Source organism: Nicotiana tabacum, chromosome 21, assembly GCF_000715075.1.
Source record: "Nicotiana tabacum cultivar K326 chromosome 21, ASM71507v2, whole genome shotgun sequence".
NCBI lineage: Eukaryota > Viridiplantae > Streptophyta > Magnoliopsida > Solanales > Solanaceae > Nicotiana > Nicotiana tabacum.
Window position 1 is genome coordinate 100357478 of NC_134100.1, and position 25197 is coordinate 100382674.

General features: G+C 38.0%; 1 pseudogene; it reads left to right on the forward strand.

Moving 5' to 3' along the window:
• Window positions 1-22955: 22955 nt before the first annotated feature.
• On the forward strand, window positions 22956-24494 carry LOC107817922 (BTB/POZ domain-containing protein At4g30940-like; annotated as a pseudogene).
• The last annotated feature ends 703 nt before the right edge of the window (window positions 24495-25197 follow it).

Here is a 25197-nt window from a genome sequence, read left to right on the forward strand (position 1 = left end):
CAAAGGCATTGTCGCTTCTGCGACTTTGAGGCCAGGGTAGAATCTTCTCTTCTGTGCATCTTGGGACGCAGGTGCATTGCCCGCTTTTGCGGTGCCATGATCGCAAATGCGATCTTTCTCACTTCTGCAGCTTCCTTCGTGCTTCTGCGCAGTCGCTTATGCGACGTGAAGGTCCGCAGATGTGGCCCTCTTATTGGCTGCCTTGTTCTGCAAATGCGAGCCTTGTCTCGTAAATGCGAGTCCACAGATGCAGAACTTGTGTCCGCAAATGCGAAAATGTTGGATAGAAAACATAAAATCGGGTGTTAGCCATTTTTGCTCATTTTTGAGTTTTGAGTCTCGGATTTGGGCGATTCCAAAAGGGGATTTTCAAAACTTCGACTTGGGTAAGTTTTCTATACCCGAAAGTGATTATATTTCATAAATCCATGTTTATATTCATCGTTTATTTTGGATTTAACTGGAAGAAATTGGAATTTTTGTAAAACTTTCCAAAAAAGAAAATTTAGGATTTGAAAGACAATCCGATGTCGGAATTCGATAATTTTAGTATGGTTGAACTCGTATCAGAATGGGTGTTCAGATTCCGTGATTTTTTGTCGCGTTCCAAAAAGTGGGCCTCACATTGTATTTTGGTTGACTTTTCCGAAAATGATTTAAATTAAGTCTCTTTCGAATTATGAATAATTTTTAACGCTCCAACTGAATTGTTGGCCAATAATTTGATAGGTTTGATTGGTTTGAAGACTAATTCGAAAGGAAAAGTTGTGGTCGAGTGATCACTTGAAATTTCAAAACAAGGTAAGTGTCGTAGTTAACCTTGACTTGAGGGAATAGAACCCTTGAATTATTCGTTAAGTGAATTTCATGTGCAACGACGTATAGGCGAGGTGACGAGTGCCTATACGTCATCAAATTTATTGTTTGCATATTTATTTGAAAATCATAAATTATTTTAAATTATGAATTAATTATTATATTAATTATTTCTCTCATATTCCTTAACCAATATTATGTCATGAATTCATGCTATAATTGCTATATGCTTTTTTCACTTGTGTGTCTTAATTGCTACTTGACATTTAGCATTTTAAATATTAAATTGTCTATTTACTCCATGATTCCCATATTTAATTGCTACTTGACATTACTTGTTTCCTAAATAAATCATAATTATTGTATGCTTTGTTGCCGCATATTTACGTACTATTTGTTGAATTTATTGGTGTAGTTTCAATTATATGAATTTGATAATTTATATTGTTGGAGCGGGTTGCTTGCTACAACAGAAATGAAAATAAATATATTGTGGGATCGGGTTGCACCTCACAACGGAATTTATTTGAAAGATTATATTGTTGGACTGAGTTGCATGCCGCAACGAAATTTAATTGAAGGGTTATATTATCGGAACGGATTGCACGCCGCGACAGAATGATAAAATAAATAATTGGTTGTTACTGTTGAATTGGCCTCGATTTATGATATGACTTATCTGTTTTACCTCTATTCCTGTTATTATTATTATTTTTATTATTATTATTATTATTGCGTACATGTTAATGTAAGCGACCTGCCTTAGCCTCGTCACTACTTCGTCGAGGTTAGGCTCGGCACTTACAGAGTACATGGGGTCAGTTGTACTCATACTACACTCTACACTTCTTGTGCAGATACCAGAGTTGGTCCCAGCGGCGTACTATAGATTTGCTCAGATTCAGCTATCAGAGGAGACTTGAGGTATAGTTGCACATCGTTCACAGCTCTAAAGTCCCAGTTGGCATTTTGAAGGTTTTAGAATTTCTTATGTTTGATTTGAAGTGGACCTTGGTGTTATCGATGCCCAGTTGAAGTTCCGATCCATGGAATAGGTTCGTATCGTGATTTGTGGCTTGTGCATAAAGTTTGGCGTTATTCCGAAATGTTTAGGAATGAATCGGACGCGTTCGTCGAAGTTTGAATGCTTGGAAGTTTAAACAAAGGTTTCGATAGTCGATTCGTAGTTTTGATGTTGTTTTGTATGATTTGAGGCCTAGATCAGGTTCGTGTTATGTTTTGGGACTGGTTTGTGTAATTGGACGGGGTCCCAGGGGCCTCTGGTGTATTTCGAAGGTGTTTGGGTTGTGTCACGCTCTTATTTGATGTTTCAACGTCGTTTCTTTGGGTATAAAGGGAACTATATTGATAAAATTACCTTTGATTTGTGATTTGATTGAACCATTAGATCCTTATCGTAATTACGGAGCGATAGCAACAAGAATCGTCGAATTACGATATCGTATGATAGAGTTATGCTCATTTTCGTGTCAGACAAAATTGCTGGTTTCTCGTGCGAAGTTTTGTTCTTTGCGAACGCGAAGAAGGATTTCTGGGTTGACCGGTCAACACAAAAAAATGCTCTTCACGAACGCGAAGGTCTCCCGTGAAGGTAATAAAGAAAAATCATTTGGATAGTGTTTTAAACCGAGAATTTTAGTATTTTGGGCATATCTTGAGTTCTAGAGCTCCGTTTGAGGTGATTTTCGCGGTGTTTTTCTCGTCTCAAAAAGGGGTTAAATATATGACCTTTATTTTGATGTTTATACATGATTATTTCCGTTGGTTATTATTTTTTCCGTATTTGGATTGTAGAAATTGGGATTTTTGAGCTCTAAAGTTGAGGAATGGTAAATCCTTGATTTGAGAGTGGATTCATGGACGAACTTGGATGATTTTCTAGATATAGACCATATGAGTTATGGGTAATATTTATTTTCAATAATATTCGGAAAATCCGGGCACGTGGGCCCGAGGATTGACTTTATTGACTTTTCTAGCAAAGTTGAGAATTGTTATAAATTGATTAATTATAAGCATTTGAGTATATTTTGATTGATTGCACGTTGTTTGACTAGTTTCGGGACATTTGGATTTGAGTTGAGGTGTTAGAGAGGCATTAGAGCCGGTTATGGAACTTCGTAGCAATGTAAGTCTCCTGTCTAACCTTGTGAGGGGGAATCTACCCCTAGGTGATGTAATTGCTATGTGCTATTAGTTGTGGGTGCTACGTACGCACGAGGTGATGAGAGTTCGTATGTAGCTAAAGTATGTTTATGTCCGGGTAGACTTAGGACTTTACCATGTAATATTTGAATTCATTCTACTGGCTTAATTAATTAAAATTATAATTGAACTTGATTTAGAAATATATACATATATATTAGGCCGATATTTATTACCTTGAGTTGTTGGCAAGTTATTTGCTTGAGTTGTTGGAAAGTTATTTGAGAAACGGTAAAGGTTATACTCACCTTGTGTTCATATACTGTACCGTAAGCTCGTGTCTCGTAATTCGATAATTCCTTTCCTTTCTTGTGGAGCGAACCGAATGCCTCGGCAGGATTATGTACCACACTCTCATGGGAGCGGGCCGTTCTCCTTGGCAGTATAATACATGAATCTATGGTTCATTCCGCTCGACCCTCGGCAGCGTACGCGTTATGATGGGATCAGGCTGATCGCCTCGGCAGTATCATATTCTTTCTGAAATCTAGTCGTACGACTCCGGCGTAATCGTGTGTTATATCGCTAGCAGTCCGAATATTCACGAGATTTTTCCTTCCATTGATGCCTTGCATTTATATGGTATTTCTTATTTATTTGATTTGGCACTAGGTATTTTCTGAGCTGTTGAGATAGAATACAAGATAAGAAATTGATATCATTTAAAGAATTTTTTGGAGATTGTGTTAGTTACAGATTTACCTCACTACTATTGTTGTGCTTCTTATCTGTTTATAATTTACCATATTGATTTATTAGACCACTAGTAACTGTCGATGTCGACCCCTCATCACTACTTCTCTGGAGTTAGGTTAGATACTTACTAGGTACGCGTTGATTTACGTACTCATGTTTTACTTTTGCACTAACTGTACATGATCCAACAAGTTCATTTGTTGGTCATCTTGGCGTGTAGGTGCAGCTACTAAGGAGACTTTATGGTGAGCTGCATTCCACGCTACGCATCGCATCCCAAAGAGTCTTCATCGTACCATTTACTTTATTCTGTCTTATTTACATTCCAGACAGATGTTGTATTATTATTGTTGTACTCCCTAGTAAATGCTCATGCACTTGTGACACCGGGTTTTGGGATATACTAGTTGATGCTTACGGTTCTGTATATTATCATCACCTTTCATTTCTCTTATAAACTATAATTTTTGTACGTTCCCGTGGATTTAAAGTGTAAATTTCCTTCCTTATTAAAATTTATGATTTTGAAAGTAATTAAATGAGTAATTAAATTGATCAATCACCGTTGGCTTGCCTGACGGCGGCGTTAGGCGCTCTCATGACCTATAGTGGATTTTGGGTCGTGACAGCTTGGTATTAGAGCTCTAGGTTCACTTGGGTCTCACGAGTCATGAGAAAGTCTAGCAGAGTCTTGTAGATCGGTATAAAGACGTATGTACTTATCTTCGAGAGGCTACAGGGCTGTTAGGAACACTTCCCTTCTTGATTCCTCTTCATGCGATTTGATTCCATTGAAGTTTATGCCTTCATTTCCTTTCTACTCAATCTTATGCGACGTGGAGCGCTTGTTATCAATTGGGCATCGAGGAGTTGTAGTGGTACTACAGAAATGGTGCATCATGTATCGCCATGCATCATGTATCATGTTTTAGCCCTGCATTAGTAATGCCTATGGTTTTAAGGATATGCACGGATTGTTATGATGTTCATGATTAGTTATCGCGCAGTGTTGATATAAATAGTAGGGTTCTTATTTATGGATCACGACTGTGAATGCCTCAAAATGAGGATTTCGCAGTTCATGGTTTAGAGGTTCGACATTTAATTCCAGCGGAGGAAAGACAATCGGACTACAGATGTTTAGGCTTTAGTTGATGGAGTAACGAGACTTGATATTTTCGAGCGTGGTGGAATTCTCATTTGTGATGTGGCGCCATCGTTTGTGTTTGAACTTATTATGGTTCGTTGGTGTTATGGTCTTCTTTGATTTTCCTTCGGGGTAGGGTATTATGATACAGTGCCTAAGAAGCGGTTGTTAGAGATGGCAGTGTGTTTCAGAATCGAATCGGTGTTTTTAATGTTGCTGGATTGAGAAAGATGATCTTCGAGGAGGCTTAGATTTGGTAGCAATTTATTAGTTCAGGTGCTACAGAGATGGATTTTGATTTGAGGCAGCATTTGGGTAGCGAAGGATGAGGAAGGACATGGTGGGAGGTGTCTCACGGTGGTTGAATTGCTAGCAGGTCAAGTATGAAAATCAAAGGTTGAGAAGTTGTTTAAAGGAGATGGTTTATCCGAAGTGGGAGTGGAGGAGTAGCATACAGATTCTGTGATAGGATAGCCACATGCCTTGAGACAAGTTTAGAGAGATTTGGGAATCGTGGTGGACAATGACCAAGTCCATAAATGCCATTTGGGGTGGTGGCTACTGCAATGAGGAAGGATTGATATGACAGAAAGGATTCTTGGAATGAAGAGGGGTGTAAAAGCTTGATTATCGTTATGGGATGCGACGTGACTTCGAGTTTGGAATGTATTGTCGGACTTTCAGTTGATGTCTATGGGGAATGAACCGATTTTTATAGCTAGCGTCGTTGGAAGATGTCGGTATGGAAATTCCACAGGTGGGCTATCTCATATGAGCATGTCAGCAGAGGCGTGAGTGTAATGAAGCTCCTACGAAGAATTCTACTTGCTACCCGATAAAAGGTCAAATATGTGAATGTGGATGATGATTCGGAATGTTCATGAAATGTTTAGCAAAATATTTCGAGAAATTTGGCGAGGTAAAGGTGCGAGATCATGGTAATTGAGAAGGAGGAACCTTTGCGGGTTCTAGATTTAAGTAATTGTAGCTTAAAGCTAAGTGGGAGAGCCCACCGTCTATGATTGGAGCGCGTGGTTGTCTGCTTGTGCGGTTTTTGGTTATCGGTGCATTGGTGGATTATTATGACTAAGAAAAATAAAACATCAGGGGTAATTCGAGGGAAGAACTTGATGAATGTGTGCTATACTTCGCCTCATCGATTCATGTGCAGTTTTGGGAAGAGATGGTGATGGCGCCCAACATCACATCTATGCAAGCCAACTAGTGATTTAAACACAAATTTATTTCTTTAAAAATTATCCGAGTAATTAAACTTTTCTTACTTGCAAGAATTAAGAAAATATGAAAGGTCTGCTAAATTTAAAAACCAAGAAAAATAATTAAATCCAAAATTCTACTAGTGTGTGTGCCAAGACCTGGTGTCATAAGTGTATGAGCATCTAGTAGATTATACAAAAATTTCTAAATACTGTCTGAAATAAAATAGACAAAGTACAAATACAAGAAGAGGCACTAGTTGTTGTAGAACGGCTTAGAAAGGCAGCTCACCACTAAGCCTCTGGGTAGCGTGGGTGCGCGCTAAAAGGTCCTCCGGTAGCACCTGTCTCGGGTCCTGCACAAAAAGTGCAGCAAGCGTAGCATGAGTACGTAAACAACGTGTACCCAGTAAGTATCAAGCCTAATCTCGAAGAAGTAGTGACGAGAGGTCGATTATTATTATTGTGTAATTATTATTATTAGGCACAATTTCTGCCAAGGTCATACGACCCGATCCATAGTGTCATGTACACTGCCGAGGGACGTGCGGCACGATCCATAGATGCATCTATACTGCCGAGGCATTCGGCCCGCTCCACAAGAAAGGAGGACATTTTCTTATGAACCTCCGGAATGAGATGTTATTATAAAGCTAACACATAGGACATACAATTTCAATTAACAATTAAATAATTTACACAAGAATTCAAGTATATGAAATTTCGATCTTTTACTATTTTCTCTAACAATTTACAATATAATTTCTATATTTTAATTAAATAGAGGATGCAATTTAGCACAAGTATTTCATGATTTGAGTCCTAAACTACCCGGACATAGCATAATTAGTAGCTACGCACGGATTCTCGTCATCTCGTGCGTACATAGCTCCCACAATTAGCAATAATTATTAATTTAAATCACATATAGGATAAATTCCCTTTTACAAGGTTAGACAAGAGACTTACCTTGTCTCAAAGCCCACTTCCCGATCACAATGCCGCGTAAAAATCCCAATTCGGTGCCGAAAAATTTGAAACTATCCAAAAGTAATATAACATAATTAATACATGCTTAATAATTCAAATTTAGAATATTAAATAAATTACCCTGCCTAAAATGGTAAAATTCTTAAAATTTATCCCGGGACCACGTGCCCGGATTTTGGAAATTTTTGGAGGAAAACGTTACCCATAATCTCAAGAACTCAAATATATAATTTTCACCCAATTCCATAACTATTTTCGTGGTTAAAATCTCATTTTTATACAAATTTAGGTTTTTCATCTAAACCCTTGGTTTCCATGATTTACAGGTTATAATCTACTCATAACCTATGTATTTAACTCAAAGTGTATAGAATGAACTTACCTTCAAATTGCTAGTTGCAATCCCCTCTCAAAAAGCTCCAATTCCCCCAAGGATGGAGAGAAATGAGCAAAAATGGCTATTTTCCTGTTCTTTAAGGGTTCTGCCAAACAACCCTTTCGCATTTGCGGCTCTGCATCTCCCGAAAAGGCGTCGCAGATTCGGCTTCCACCTAAGCCGGCCCCGTCCGCTTCTGTGACTCGTACATCGCATCTGCGATGCGCTTCTGCGACTTGTACCTGCGCATCTACGCCCCTTCCGCTTCTGCGGTGTCACCCACGCACCTACGGGCTTGCACCTGCGGTTGGCCACGCGCAGGTTCGGTTACAGCAGAAGCTAGAAGCTTCAGTTGCTGCTCCAAAGTCCGAAATCGATCCGAGCCTCCTCCGGTTAACACCCGAGGCCCTCGAGGCCCCCGCCCGAACATACCAATAAGTTTGAAAATCATAAAACGGACCCGCTCAAACCCTCGGAACGTGTAAAACAACATCAAATCATACCCAAACCAAATAGATTCAACTTAGAAATTTTAAATTCTTCAAACTTACTCCGAACGCGCCGAAATATACTTATAATACTTGAAATGACACCAAATTTTGCGTGCAAGTCTTAAATTACCATACGGAGCTATTCTCAGGCTCGAAATTCCAAATGGAGTTCAATTAATCCAAAACCTACTCCAAAACAAATCTAAAGAACATTAAACCTTCAAATAGTTGATTTTCACTATTAAGCGCTGAAACGCTCTCGGGTTGTCCAAAAGCCGATTCGAACATACGCACAAATCCAAAATCATCATACGAACCTATTGGAACCGTCAAATCCTAATTCGGTGGTCGTTTTATAAAAATGTTGACCGAGGTCAAACTTGGCCTTTTAAAGCCAAACTAAGGAACCAAGTGTTCCGATTTCAACCCGAACACTTCCAAATTCCGAACCAACTATCCCCGCAAGTCATAAATTAGTAAAAGAATGTATGGGAAATTTTATTTAGGGGAACGAGGTCCTAAAAGTCAAAATTACCGGTTGGGTCATTACACATGTGCAGTTTTGGGAAGACTAAGAGTTTATACTTCTTGTGGATGTGATGTACAAGGAAAAGAATTCGGTCGGTTACTTCTTTGAGAAAGTGTTCATGTGCTAGCAGTGCGTTAGAGTTTGGTTATACTCGGGACCAAGACAGAGTGGGTGGCTCTCAATAGTAGTTCTAATGGGTTCAAGTATGTAAGCGCAGTGTCTAAGGATTTTGGGTCTGTTGTATGGTTAAAGATCGAGTTTTTGCATTGGTATTGAGACAACGTGATCTCGTGATTTGGGTCACTCGGGATGCGTGTTAATCGAGTTTTGTTATGTTTTTTATTGGAGCTATTAATATTTCTAAGGCCGGTCAAGTGTAAATCAGAGGAAGTTGGGTCGGTTGGTAATGGTATGAATCGGCGTGATTGAGGCAATGATCAGTTCCTTCGGCATGTTAATGTTGTACAGGTGAATTGTGGCGGTATGTGCGGGCTTGAAAGCTGCTGTAATTTTATTAATTTGGAGGTATTTGATTATAATGGCCCGTTATGTATAGATGGATCCCGAAAGAGTTATGGTGGTTTAGACCACAACTTGAGGTTTGTATTTTCTGCGGTTATGGGAATTCGGTTGCGTTTTGCCATTGTTCCTCTGAAATGTGTTGAGTAAAAGGGGTTCTAGATGATGATGTGTTTATTCTATTGGTGGTTCAGAATTTATGATGAAATTCTTGTACTCTCGCGTAGCGGCATGATAGGTACAGTGAGCGGCATGTGAATTTGAAGTTGAGGACCAAGGTTGCAGTTTAGTGTTGACAAGAATGTTACGAGGTCGGATGAGCAGGAAAGAATTCAGATGTTCAGAGTAAGCTGGTACTTTTCTTTAGTGTAACCCGAGAACGGTGTCCTACGTAAGAGGCTTTGTGTACTGATTTGCGGATTCTCGATTTGCTTTATAGCATTAGCATTGTTGGTGGTATGGAGGTGCAGACCTTGCTACCTGGTGCGGAAGGTCGTGGGAGCGTATCACATGAGGAAATCTGTTTAAGTGTGACGTGTTAGTCACTTGATTGTTAAAGATTGAAACCGAGCATGGAGATTATGGTACTATCGTTAATGTGGGAGTTTATGCCTGGGAGGCGCTCCTTAGTCTTTTAAATATTTCTAGTCTTCTAAATATCCTTTTTAGCTTTTCTTGCTCCATAATGGAGTAATCTCTTTTAGTTGGGATAGTTGATGAAGCTTGATATATTTTATAATACTATCTCAGTTCTTATATATTCTTGGCTTGAAACTTTTTATTTACATTTCATACTGTGCTGAAATGATGGTTTTTAGTTACTCTATTATCACGTCTATATATTTTATCTCTAAGTTATTCTTATATAAATTTTGTAATTATCATGGAGTAAAATTAATATATAATAACTGATGAATAAAATAGTAGAGTGTAAGTAATTTTTTAGTAAACTATTATTTCAAGTCAGTAATCTTGCTTGCCTCAGTTGAATTGTTGTAGGCAAGATTATTGATCCTTAGTAAAAATATTCTCACAAAGTTTTTACTTTCTTTTAGCACAATCCAAGCAAGAAAAATATTTCGGTTTAAACATCACTAGTCTTAAGTTGATTAATTAACATAATTCTCACAGAGTGTTATTGTCACGCCCCAAAACTGGGCAGCGCGACCGGCGCTCAACCGAGTGAACCCGACCGAACAAGTCTGTTAGATTGCTTCTACCCAAACTCATTCATGAATAAAGAGAAAATATGTTTTCCTTAATTAAACAATAAAGAGGTCATGTCTGCAATTACCAATTTCTTACCAATAGTTTCATCATTTTTAAAGTCTCAAATGGACAAGTAATACAACCACAACATAACATAGTTTGTCTTTCCCCAACACCAATACACAACCCACACTATGTCTACGAAGCCTCTATAGATAAAGATGAGTACAACGATAATGTTGGCAACAAGGACCCGGCTATACCTCAAACAGAATACACAAAGAACAAAAGATACATGACCCCGGGATGAAGAGGGGCTCACCAAGTCAGCTGGGAAGAAGGTGTACTGCTATCAATGATCAATGTCTCCTGCTGTGGAACCACCTGCATCCATTTAAAGATACAGTGCCCCCGGCAAAAGAGACGTTAGTACCGTCGAATAGTACTGTTATGAAAACTAAACACCAATTTAAGAATTCATAAATACAAGATGAATATGATGGACCAGTGCGGCAATAGTATAATATAGATAATCGTCTCATCCATAGCAAGCTTATTAAAAGCTATCAACAACATTTATAGGATTTAAGATGAGATCCTCTATTACCATCTTCATATAAAGCGGCCCCGCCGCCTCACCTCAATGTATGCAGGTGGAGGTGTACGTTCAATACCACAACTCAAATAAAGCGGCCCTACCACCTTACCTCAATGTATGCGGGTGGATGTATAACCACAGTATCAAGAACCTACACAAAGCGGCTATGCTGCCTCACCCCAATATATGCGGGTGGTAGTGCCACAACAATACCAAAACTATACACAGCGGTCGTACCGCCTCACCCCAATGTAAGCGGGTGGAGGTGCAGTCCCACAATACCATAATCCCTACACAAAGCGGTCATGCCGCCTCACCCCAATATATATGCGGGTGGAGGTGTATCACAATCACAATCTCTATACCATAATCCCCACACAAAGCGGTCATGCCGCCTCACCCCAATGTATGCGGGTGGAGGTGTATCACAATCACAATCTCTACACAACTTGGCATAATAACTTTCACATAAATCACGACTAGAAATTACAACATGTGGATACATAATCCATAGTTTGGGACACATCCTCAATTTATAATGCAATATGATAAGAGCATTTGAAACACGGATTGAACATATATCTTCATCACAAAACTTATCGGGATACTCGATTTATAATCAACATCTCGGAACTTACAAGGATATTGGGAATTTCAATTCTCAAAGAAGAGTTTAGCCAACATACCTCACTTGAGCTTCCTTACACTCTAAATATTTCGGAATTCTTAGCAACTTCAATCTATTTTAGAAATATAACAAATTAAACCAAAATTAGGAAGATGATCATGGTTCTAGCTCATTTGAGCATTTTATCAAACACTAGGTGTGCATTAAGGTTTCAAGATCCTTTTATGGAGGATTCCATCATCCCACAACCCAACCTTTACCATTTTTATCTCAACAAATCTTTCTACGCCCCTTGATAAAACATGAATGTAAAATAACCAACCCTCTTGCCCAGAAATAATCTTGCTTATTATCCATTCCTACACCAAATTCGAAACTGAGGGTTAAGGTGTAGAAATCTTACCTCTAGGATGAAGACCTAGTGAGTTTCCCTTCTCAATCTTCCAAAACTTGGGCAAGAATTGAAGAACAATTATTGGAGAACACCTTCTCACTCTAAAATGTCAGATAATAGCTCAAAAATGACCCAAATAGTGTATTTAACGAAATAGGTTCGAGTTTTAAAAACCCAAAAATGAAGCTCCAGAATACGTTCTGCGGTCGCATATGCGACCGCATAATGGTTATGCGGACTGCATATCGGTCGCATAATTTGTTACAAAATAGCCAAAAGAACTGCCTGTGTATGCGGTCACTATGCGGTCGCATAATGCACCGCATAACAGTTATACGGTCGCATAGTTGCTTCCAGAATAGCCCTCTCCTGCTCACTTCTGCAGCCATTATGCGGCCCGCGGAGTGATTATGCGATCGCATAATGGACCGCATAAACGCACTTTTCCGGAAAAATTTTTCCTTTACTTTCCTGTGCATTGTTCAACCCAAAAGGTCCTAGTCACGGCTCGCAAGCTCGTCGCGAAGAATTTCTATAATCCTCAAACACGTAAGCCTAGTCCGGCACCATGAAACATTATTTTCTTTGCAAAATTTACATGGCCTTACACTTAAGTACTTTGAAATTTTTCCGGGTGTTACAGTTATTAATTGGTTATTTCTTAGTGAGCAAAACATAATTGTATTAGAAATAAGCAATTATTCTTTGAAGAAATAAATATAGAAATTGAGATTTCATTATAGTAATATTATCAAGTAAATTCAATGATTCCCAACTCTCTTTTAAAATTATAAATCTTTCAAAAGTTATTTGTTTTGTTTAAGTAATTAGCAAGTTTTAAACCTCACTCACTTTTTTCATCAATTTGATTCTCTCAAATAGTTGTTAAAATATTACAAGTCTGCATCATAGATTATTCAGTTTCTATGGGACGATATCTTAAACTATACTAGAATTTGACAGAGCACGAGCAGCAAATTACAATACACACTGGCCTCGTCAATAACCTTATTCATGACACTCACGAACAACCGGCCAATCCGGAACAAACTCCCACAGTCCACAACCAAAGGAATAGAGCGCTTCTCAGGCATAAACTCTCACATTGCGATATTACTATAATCTCCATACTTGGTTTTAATCTTTCACGATCAAATGACTAACACGCCACACTTATGCAATCTTATCGTGGGGAACGCTCCCACGACCTTCAACACCAGGTAGCAAAATATGCACCTCCATACCACCAACCGTACTAACTCTATAAGGCAAATCACAATCCGCAAATCAATATACAATGCCTCTTCCACAGAATACCATTCTCAGGCGTCACTAAGATAACGTCAGCTTACTCTAAAAAGCTTAATTCTACCCTGCTCATCAGAGCTCGTGACATTCTTATCAATGCCGAACCGCAACCTTGATCATCAACTTCCAATTCTTATGCCGCTCACTGCACCTATCATGCCGCTACGCGAGAATACAAGAATTTATCATAACCCCTGAACTACTAGTAGAATAAACACTTCATTGGCTAGGAACCTTTCACTTAGCTCATTTCAGAAGAACCAATGCAACACACAACTGAATTCCCAAACCACAAAAAATATAAACCTCAAGTCGTGATCTAGACCGTCGTAACTATTTCGGAATCCATTTACACAACAGGTCCATTTGACATAGATACCTCCCAAATTAATCAAGTTATGGCGGCTGTCAAGCCCGCGCGTACAACCTCAAACCACAAGTATAACTTCACAAGACGAAGGAATTGATCATTGCCGCAATCATGCTGATTCAATCATTAGTAACCAAACTAACTTCTTCCAATTTACTCTTGACTTGCCTTTGAAATTATAATAGCTTCGTTCAAAAACATAACGAACTCAATCCGCACTCATCCTGAGTTACCCGAATCACGAGACTACATTACCTCAATACTCGTGAACCATCTCATACCATCCTCAAGCGCACAATAGCATCTTCAACTAGTACGCCCGTTCTGCAAAACCTTCCGCGAATCAGAAGTTATTTCTCCCTTTCCTCAAATACTGCACCGCAGACCTGATGATAACATAGAATAATCCAAGCCCCTTTCATAATCCACTATACAAACTCGATCCTTAACCACACAACGGACCCAAAATCCTTAGGCACTGCACCTAAATTCTTGAACCCACTAGAACCGTTGTTGAGAGCCACCCACTCTGACCTCATCCCGAATATAACCCAACTTCAACGCTCTGCTAGCACATGAACATCCCCTCAAATAAGTAACCGGATGAATTCATTTCCTTGTACATCACATCCGCAAGAAGCATAAACTCTGAGTCATCCCAAAACCTGCACCTGAATCGATTAGGCGAAGTATAGCATACATTCATCAAGTTCTTTGCTTGAATTACCCCTGATGTTTTCTTTTATTAGTTGTAGATAATCCACCAATGCATCGATAATCAGAAAACCGCACAAGCAGACAACCACGCGATCCAATCGTAGAAGGTGGGCTCCCCCACTTAGCCTTAAGCTACCATCACATAATACAAAACCCACAAAGATTCCTCCTTCTTAATTACCATGATCTCGTACCGTCAACCCGCTAAATATCTCGAAACCTCTTGTTAGACTCTTCATAAAACAGCCCAAATTATCAGCCACAATCACGTACTCGACCTCCCGCTGGGTAGTAAGTAGAATTCTTCGTAGAAACTTCATCAAAATCACGCAACCGCTAACCTGCTCACAGGAGATAACCCACCTGTGGAATTTCATACTGTCATCTTCCAATGGCACTGCACTGGGTACACCTACTAAGAAATCAGTAAACCCTCCTGAGCCCACGCACGTCCACCAACTGTACAAATTCGTTCATTCCCCATTGACATCAACTGAAAGCCCGACAATACGTTCCAACTCGAAGTCACGTTGCATCCAAAAATGATAATCAAGTTTTCACACCCCTCTTCATCTCAAGCAAACTCCTTTTTTCCATATTAAATCTTCCTCAGTGCAGTAGCTTTCATCCCAAATAAAATCCGTAGACCTAGTCACTTTCCACCATGATTCCCAAATCGCTCTAAACTCTTCTCAAGGCACGTGGCTATCCTACCACAGAATCCATATGCTACCATGTCACTCTCACTTCGGTTAAATCATTTCTTTTAAGCAACTTCTTGACATCTTCTTTTCATACTTGACCTATTAGCGATTCAACCACTGCGAGACACATCCCACATGTCCTTCCTCATTCTTCGCTACCCACATATTGCATCAAATCAAATCCATCTCTGTAGCACCTGAAATATTAAATTTCTTCCAACGCTAAGCCTCCCAGAAGATCATTTTCCCGAGCCATCAACATTAGAACCACCAAGTCAATTTTCGAAACTGCTGCACACTGCCATCTCTGACAACCGCTCCTCAGGCACCATTTCACAACACTCTGCCCCGAAGGCAAATTAAAGAAGACCATAACACTTGCGAACCTTAATGCGTTCAAACAAGGACGACGACACCATATCACAAATGAGAATTCCACCACGCTCGAAAATATCAAGTGTCGTTACTCTATCAACCAAGGCCTGAACATCCATAGTCTGATTGCCTTTCCCCATTGGAATTAAATGTTGAACCTCTAAATCATGCACTGAGAAATCCTTCTATTAAGTCATTCACCGCCTCAACACATAAACAAGCACCCTACCATTAAACTAACACCGAGAGATAACAACGCATGAACATCATAGCAATCTATGCATAGCCTCAAACCATCGGAAATATAGATACTGAGCTGAAACGACAGAACATCCTTCCACAATGAGACGATAATAGCCTATCCGAATATGCAGGGAAAGACTTCCGGCACCACATCTGCAGTACCACTACAACTCCCTGATGCCCAAGGGACAACAAGTACTTAACGTCGCATAAGATTGAGTAGGAAGGAAATAAAAGCATAAGCCTCAAAGAATCAAATCGCACAATGAGGAATCAAAAATAGAAGTGCTCCTAATAGCCCTGTAGCCTCTCGAAGATAAGCACAGACGTCTCTGTACTGATTCGCAAGACTCTACTAGACTTGCTCATGACTCGTGAGACCTAAGTGAACCTACCACTCTGATACCAAGTTGTCATGACCCAAAATCCACTATAGGTCGTGATGGCGCCTATCGTCGCCGTCAGGAAAGACAACGGTGATCGATCATCTTAATTACTCATTTTGATTACTTTAAGATCATAATTCCCATTATTCAAAATAGTATAAAAGCTGGTACTCGTACAAAACTCATGATTTTATTTTACAATTCCTGTATAAAAATAAAATTTTCAAGGTGAAATGTTAATAATTACATGAACTACAATAATAAACAACCAATAAGAACCCCCAAAACCCGGTGTCACAAGTGTATGAGCATCTATTAAGGAGTACAATAATAATACAACAACCGTCTTGAATACAAGTTAGACGGGAAAAATAAATAACTCTGATGGAGACTCTGTATGTTGCGGATCGTAACAAGGAAATGCAACTTATCGTAAAGTCCCTGCAAAAGTCACGCCTCTGCACCTAGAGGACCACCGGAAACATATATATACCTGCTCAATAGGTGCAATAAGTGTAGTGTGAGTACGTAAATCAACACGTACCCAGTAAGTATCTAGCCTAACCCCAGAGAAGTAGTGATGAGGGGTCGACATCGACACTTACTAGTGGTCCAATAAGAGAGATACAATAGAAGTAAATAGATGTGAGGCAAAGTAAATAAACAACTAATAATACTTGGTACAATCCTCCTCTCAACAATAAGCTCAAGCTCTCATTTAGCAGTTACCTCCTCAACCATAGTATATATATAATGGACCTCACCAGATAGGTTGTCACTAAGGGTGGGCATAAAATTCGAAAAACCAAATTCCGAACCGAATTAATTCAGTATTTCGATATCGGTTTATTCGGTATTTTGGTACTACTTCGGTATAGATTTTTTGGTTATTCGCTATTATGGTATGGTCCTCGGTATTGAGGTTTCGATATTTCGGTATACCAAAATACTGAAGCATTAGCCTGTTACATTGCTGACGAAACCTTTGCTCAATGCCGTTTACTATAACCTTAGCAGTCTTTGAATGAACCTCACAAACTTTATGCCTCTTGTGATATTCCTTACAAGAGTTGAGATCCTTCCCACAACCTTGAACCTAACAAAATTGATGGGAACTCATGCCTCCTTCTCTCATTCTCTTGGCTGGAACAATGGACTCAGCAGAAGAGACGTTAGGCATAATCTTGGGATATTTGAAAGCATTTGCATCTATATGATCAGGAAATCTTCCACACTTCTAATCAATCAGTGATGAATCTCTAGAGTTTGATTCCACAATGAGCTTGATAACTTGGAACTAAACTTAGAATTATATTCCCCAGAATATGCACAAGGACTAGTTGCCACTGGGTATCATACCAAGTCGAGCAATCGGATCAGGCTCGTTCAACTTGAGTCTCACCACTGCTTTGTTCACAAAGACTTTAGTATGATACCGAAACCATACCGAACCAAATAAGTAAATATCGAACCGTACCAAATTACTTTAGTACGGTATTTGGTATGCACAATTGATATACCGAATACCGAAGTACCAAACCATAGTTTGTAAATGCCGTACCGAAGTATCGAATGCCCACCACTAATTGTCACAATTCAAATCAGGAAAACTCACAGATACACTGGCTTCTTGTCAAATATTACGCACGATTCCATAAGAGTGTTTTTATAGAAATTTCGAGGCGTACGGCCCGATCCCATCATATTATGTGCACTGCCGAGGGTCTAACTGCACAAACTAAAGATGCATCTATTATACTCCGAGGGTCCTTAACCCCACTCACGAATAAACGTGTGAGCTATAAATTTTAAGAAGACCTTTCGATGAAAATGCATAGCGCGGGAGAAATTCGTAAGAGGAGCACAATTATTCTGTGGCTAATTATGAAGCCCATCAAATTTCTACAATAACAAGTCTATCACTCTACGCAAGTCTAGTCTCAAGTCGTAATGCGAAATAAAGGAATTAAACGAGCAAAGATAACCCCTATATTACAATTATAGATTGGTGTGAACCTAAGTCTACCCAGACAATAACATGAATTTAGCTACGTACGGACTCTCGTCACCTCATGCGTATGTAGCCCCCACAACAAGTAGCACATATCAAATACATCACCTAGGGGTAATTTCCCCCTCACGGAGTTAGACACGAGACTTACCTTGCTCCGAAGTTCCTTAACCGGCTCCAACGCCACTCTAACACCTCAATCCGATGCACGCCGCTCCAAAACTACTCAATCAATGTGAAAATCCATAAATATATACTCTAATACTCATAATAAATCAATTTATAACAATTCTCAACTCCGCTCGAAAGGTCAATAAAGTCGACCCTCTAGCCCTCGTGCCCGGATTCCGAAAATATTCGAAGATAAACATTACCCATAACATTACGAACCCAAATATATGATTGATTCCCAATTCCATGTCCAATTTCACGGCCAAAATCCAAAAATATCAAATTTTAGGTTTTCTACCAATATCCTAAATTTCTACTAATTTCTATATTTAAATCTATATATAAACCATGTATTTAACTTGTAATAGATGGGAAGTACTTACCTTGTGTTACTTGATGAAAATCTCCTCAAAATGGCTCCCCAAATTAGGCCAACCCAAGTGAAATTGAATGAAAAAGAGCCAAATCTCGTTCTTAAAACAGCTCTGCCCAGCGACATTTTCGCATCTGCGGTCCCCTGGTTGCTTCTGTGAAAGCCGATTCTGCGGCTTCAATCTCGCACCTGCGAGAACCCAGGCTAGGTCGCCTACCGCATCTACGGCCCCTCCAGCGCTTATGCGACAACTCATCTGCAGGTGCAGTTCCGCTTCTGCGAAAACTCGACCGCATCTGCGGTCTCAGCTTTCCCCGGAAAAATCTGCTTCTGCGCTAGCCTGGCCGCTTCTACGGAGTCGCATCTGCGGTCCTTTTTCCGCAGGTGAGATTGCACCAGATCCCAGCTGCCTCAGCACTTCTTCCAAGTCCAAACTCGATCTGTTTCCAATCCGATTCGCACCCGAGACCCCGTCCAAACATACCAACACATCCCAAAACACGATACGGATTTAGTTGAAGCCTCGAACCACGTTAAATAATATCAAAACTACGAATCAACAGCCAAAACCTTTCTTTCAACTTTTCAAATCTTCAAACTTCGCCGAACGCGTCCGAATTACACTTACACATTCCGGAATGACACCAAACTTTACGCACAAGTCACTAGTCACGATACGAACCTATTCCAACGCTCGGAACTCCAAACGGATATCGATAGAATCAAAATCCACCTCAAACCATACTTATGAAATTCTAGAACTTCCAAAATGCCAACTTTCTATAATAAGTGCTGAAATACTCCCGGACCACCCGATACTCAACCCGAACATACGCCCAAGTCCGAAATCATCATAAGAACCTATTGGAACCTTCAAATCTCAATTCCGAGGTCGTTTACTCAAACGTCAAACCTTAGTCAATTCTTCCAACTTAAAGCTATTCTTCCAACTTAAAGCTTCGGAAATTAGAATTTTTCTTCCGAATCAACTCCGAACTTCCCTAGATTCAAGTTCGACCACGGGTACAAGTCATAAAATATGAAGTGAAGCTACTCAAGGCCTCAAACCGCCGAACGACACGCTAGAGCTCAAAATGACCGGTCAGGTCGTTACTACAACAATTTTGAATTTCCTTAATAGGGATATTAACTAATTTCTTTTCCTTTTTTAAACCAACGACAATAGCTCTTTGTTAGGGATATAGTTATTGAAGGAGTTTCCACTTATTCTCTTCTTCTTTTTCATTTTTTGTCATATGGCAGCTTTATTTTTTGTAAAAATTAAACTGTATTTGTATTTACTATTTTGTCCAACCAAAAATGTACTTATGAATTTCGCAATGAGCGAGAGAGAGAGAGATAAATATAAAAATAAATATAGATATATATAAATTTATCTAGTATTTGCATAATTATAGAACAAAAAAAGTTCTTAAAAAAAATTGAGTAGGAATACTTTCGGATTATGTAAGTCCTTTTAGATTTCGTGGACTTTTTTGGATCTTAATTTTTGCTCTAGAATATTGTATGTCAAGATATTATTTTGTTAAGGAATATAATTGTATTCCTAATATTGAATAATACAAATATACGATAGATAAAGCTTCTTTTGAATAAATATCTTAATTGACTTCAAAGTCTTAATATGAGGATTCGTAAATATAGTTTGTGATAACATACTTTAAATAAGGATAGAATTTTATAAATTAAAATTTTAATTGATTTTAAAGTCCTAAATTGTAGGACTTTTTTTTACATAGTTCAAATATGGAAGGATTTAGTAATTACGATTTTAGTTGTTTTTAATGTCTTAAATATTAGGAAAAATCATTAAATGACTATTTTATCCGGTGTAAACTCTATGTTTAAAGGGTAAAAAAAGGCGAACAACTTTTAGCTAAGAGCCTTCGTGCTTTAAATATAGTACTAGTCTCTACTTTCGTGCGATGCACGAATATCTTATGTCAAATATTATGAAATGCATACAAAAAATAATAAACTTTCAATTGCATAATATTCTAAAATTAATTGCAACGGAATATATACGAAATTTAATGTGTACAAAATTTAATAATTTGTATCCTTAGAACAAAAAAGATATAATATACAATCCAAATTAATAATGTTTTAGCACAATGAAAGGACAAAATAGAACTAAATATTATGGAATTATACAATTATGCAATTAAAGTTGTAAAATCACTTAAAGAATACAACAATACTTAAGATTATTTTTCTGATTCAATATTTTCTTTGATTTAATTAAGCCTTAACGATTCAGATACATGAAAATCATATTTACTCAAGATATATTAGTAACAAAGAAACCAAAAATAGAAAGGGTATTTAGTCATTCATACCTTCTGTTGGCATTTTTTTTTTTGTTGCACGTTGTCCTATTTCAATTATTACAAAAGTCATATTTAATAAAATATAAATTCTTAACTATACAAATATTCAAAAGAAAATTATATTGTTACCGCTAGAAAATAATTTAACTCCAATCCTGATCAATCCAATCTCTAGTTAAAAAGCACGTGAATTTTACATTCCGTAAGTTCCTAACAAAATAAATAAAAGGTATCGAAGAACTTTCCAAATATTCTATCGTGAAAGGAAAAAATACCTATTCAAGAAGGAATCATGACATTTTATTCGAAGGAAAAATATTAGTATTTGTAAAACAATTCTTAATACTCAAATAAAAACAAATCACTTTCCAGGAATGAATGAAATTTATATGAAGTTCCTTACACAACAAAAAGGTAAAAAAAAGTTCTTAAAATTCCTAATGTAAATAAGAAAGAAAGAAAGCTCTCCAACTAGGAATCTCATATTCTCCCACAAAATTACGTATTTGTTGTAATTAGGAACAATAATTTTTTTAAAAAGAAAATTATGGACGTGCTTTTCTAATCCAAATAGGATCAACTTTGTAGGGTCGGTGTATGTGTAGTTTAAATTAAAAAAGAATTCCATTATTTGATAATTTACAATTAGATCCTTAAATTATATAAATACTTAAGGGCATAAAAGTCGATCAATATTTCACAGATATTTTAGTCGTTCAACATTTAACATAAATTATTCGTGCTTTTATAATAACATATAGATAGATAGATAGATAGATATAGAATATAGATAGATAATAATAATAATAATAATAATAACAATAACAATAAAAATAATAATAATAACACCGCTAAAATAAAAAATATAGTATATAATTACAGTGCGAGTAAGTTTTACCCATAAAAGTGATATATTACCGTGCTTTAAAGCAGGTGATATACTTGGATTAGGAGACTTCTTAACAGGGTAAACTCAACAATTATTAGTAGCTCCAATACTTAAAGGCAAAAGTTATTAGAATGGCATCACCAATAAATAGTTAGGGCAAAAAGCATTTCAATAGTCGTGAATCAAACTCCAGATTGCTATTCTTGTTTCTTGAGTACCTCTGAGTCCGGTATGTATTTTTTTGTACTATTTTGTCATCCCATAACATATATATGTTGTTCTTTCTGTGTTTGTTTTATTATGACTTTCTTCATGCCTAAACTCAATACTTCGGACGTCGCCTTATCTTGCTTGGAAGTCTTAAGAATGCAGCAAAAACTAAGTTTATTTTGTTCAATTTTCAAGCTTCTGAATGTTCCAATATCCGAAAAACAATTGTGAGAGAAGAGAATTAAAAAGGGAATTTTAAAGAACTGATTTTAGGATCAATACGGGTTCGAGCTGTGGAAGCAGACACTAATACTTGCATTAGATAGACTGTGTGCGGCCCTTCCTCGGACCCTGCTTGAACGCGTATGCCTTGTGCACCGAGCTTCCCTTTTTATTCATACTGCAACTAATATTGTACAACATATTGGTAACAAAAAAAAGGAGATATTTTAGCCAATCATGAAAGCATTAGAATAGACTGTGTGCGGCCCTTCCTCGGATCCTGCATGAACGCGGGATGCCTTGTGCACCGAACTCCCCTTTTTATTCATACTGCAACTAATATTGTACAACATATTGGTAACAAAAACAAAAGGAGATATTTTAGCCAATCATGAAAGCATTAGAATAGACTGTATGCGGCCCTTCCTCGGACCCTGCATGAACGCGGCATAACTTGTGCACTGAGCTTCCCTTTTTATTCACACTGCAACTAATATTGTACAACATATTGGTAAAAAGGAGATATTTTAGCCAATCATGAAAAAGAAATTCAAAATGATCATAAATAGCAAATTTATTCTTGAGGTTTTAACCATATAGCTATACGATTAATTACGTTAGTTGTTTTTATATATCTACTATCAACATGAAGAAACTACATTAGTATAAGTCACATGTATAATAATGCTGATGTTAATTGTGATTGATATAGCGCCAGAATTTGTTTCTAAACAGATCTCTTACATCAGTATTGGTTTGAATTTCAGAGTACAACAACATTTTTGAATAATGGAAAGCCAGAAAGACAGGGTGAAGCTCAATGTTGGTGGCAGAATCTTTGAAACTACGGCCACAACCTTAGGCAGTGCGGGCAAGAATTCATTCTTTGGAGCCATGTTTGATGAGAACTGGAACCTGCATTCTGATGCCGCAACCAATGAACACTTCAGTGATAGAAATCCTGATTATTTTGCTGTCCTTCTCGACCTACTCAGAACAGGAGAGCTTTATATTCCTCCAAAGATCAACGAAAGACTCCTGTATCGAGAGGCCCTGTATTATGGCATTTTGGATCATGTTAGGTCTGCTAAATGGGATTTATTTGATGGCAATAAGCTTCGGGTTGCACGGTCCATAAAAGGCTGGTCAATAGGGAAGTACGGTGCTATCCGGGCTAGCCCAAGTAGTGGTTGCTGTGTGGTATTACCACTCGAATTTGGTAGTATGGTTAAGGTGTACGATTGGATGTTAGACGAGCAACCTACAATCAATCTTGATTACCATCGGGTGAATGACGTCTGTTGGGTTGATTATGAAAATATTGTGGCTAGCTCTGATAGAAAGTTAGCCAATGGAGCCATAGGGTTATTCAACGCATACACAGGGGAGTTGAGGTGTAAATTTCAAGTTTCAGATGAAAACAGATTGAATGATTATTCAGCAACCGAACTAAGTTTTAGCTCAGATTACAAGTTGTTCTCGAGTTGTAAAAGAAATAGCATTGAGCGTGGGATTGTTGTTTGGGACCAAGTCACAGGAAAACATATAAATTTCTTCTCACTGGAATATGCTAAGCAACCATATTTCTCCAGCGAATATACTGGAAGGTTGCAATGGTTATATGGTACCACTGTTTGATGGTTGTCGCTAGTTCCTTTCCGCGTATTGATATCCGCTTGTTGGATTTTAGGGAAAACGCCGTGGTTTGGTCATGGTCTAATGCCAAGGAGATGAACCAGAAATCCATTACTGATGCTATAGGCTAGAGGAGAATAACTCTATTTGTGTAGTAGATGCAAAAAAGTGTTTGGGCTTCATTGATTTGAGGGACACTACTAAAAGTGTAGGCTGGAGAGAAAGGTGTACATCGTCAAGGACTGGGAGTTGCTTTCCCAAACTGGCATTTCACGAGGGGCAATTACTCTCATCGATGAACGATACCATTTCAGTTTATTGTGGTTCTAACTGGATTGAAACGTCACAACTTCAACGGAGTCCTGGTGGTCCAATTTGTGATTTTTCAATTGGTGTTGATCGTCTTTTTGTTCTTCACAGGGAAGAAGATGTTTTTGATGTATGGGAGACCCCCCCGTACGTCCATTATATGATTTTCCATATATAGTTTGTTTTCGTTTCCTAATAGGTTGTTCGAGTTGACAACAACAACAACGCAACAGAAGACCAGTGTAATCCCACAAGTGAGGTCTGGGTAAGGTAGTATGTACGCAAACCTTAACCCTGCCTTCAAGAAGGCATAGAGGTTGTTTAAGGTTGTTCGAGTTGGTGGATCGAGAATACTGATTGTAAAACTGAAAACTTGAAGTTTAATAACTATTTTCTTTAATCATCATTTGACTAGATTCTTATGATGCTGACAATGCCTACTAATTTCTTAGTTGAAAGCTGCTAATGCTCTGAAGGGAAGAAGAGATGGTCCAATGCATCAGCTTTTAAACTTGCTTGTCTTCACTTTTTCGCCCTCTGGTGTAAATGTGCCTCCAAAGATGTTTTAGCAGTAAATATTTAGTGTATTTATTTATCAAATATGAGTAAAATCGTTACTAGGTGAATTCTTTTCTCTCTCTAAACTTGATGGTAGAGTTTTTCGTGATATGTGCTATTGCGAGATACTAACTGGTATCCGATGGATTAGTAAAGTAACACGCAAACGACCATGTAGGGTGGCTTTTTGTTTGCACCATAAAAATAAAGCGAAATCAATTAATCCATCCGTTTCAATTTATGTGAACTTATTTTCTTTTTAATCCGTGCCAAAAAGAATGACCACTTTCCTTATTTGGAAACAATTTACCTTTATGCAATGATTTATAGCCAAACAAAATATATATGCCTCATTTTACACCACAAATTTAAAAGTCTTCTATATTTTCTTAAACTATGTGCCCAGTCAAATGAGTTCACATAAATTGAAAGGGAGAGAGTATTAGTTATATTTTGACAAATAGTATACAATATACCGTTATTTGTAATGATGAATTTAACAATATAATACTATAAATTTTAAATAACA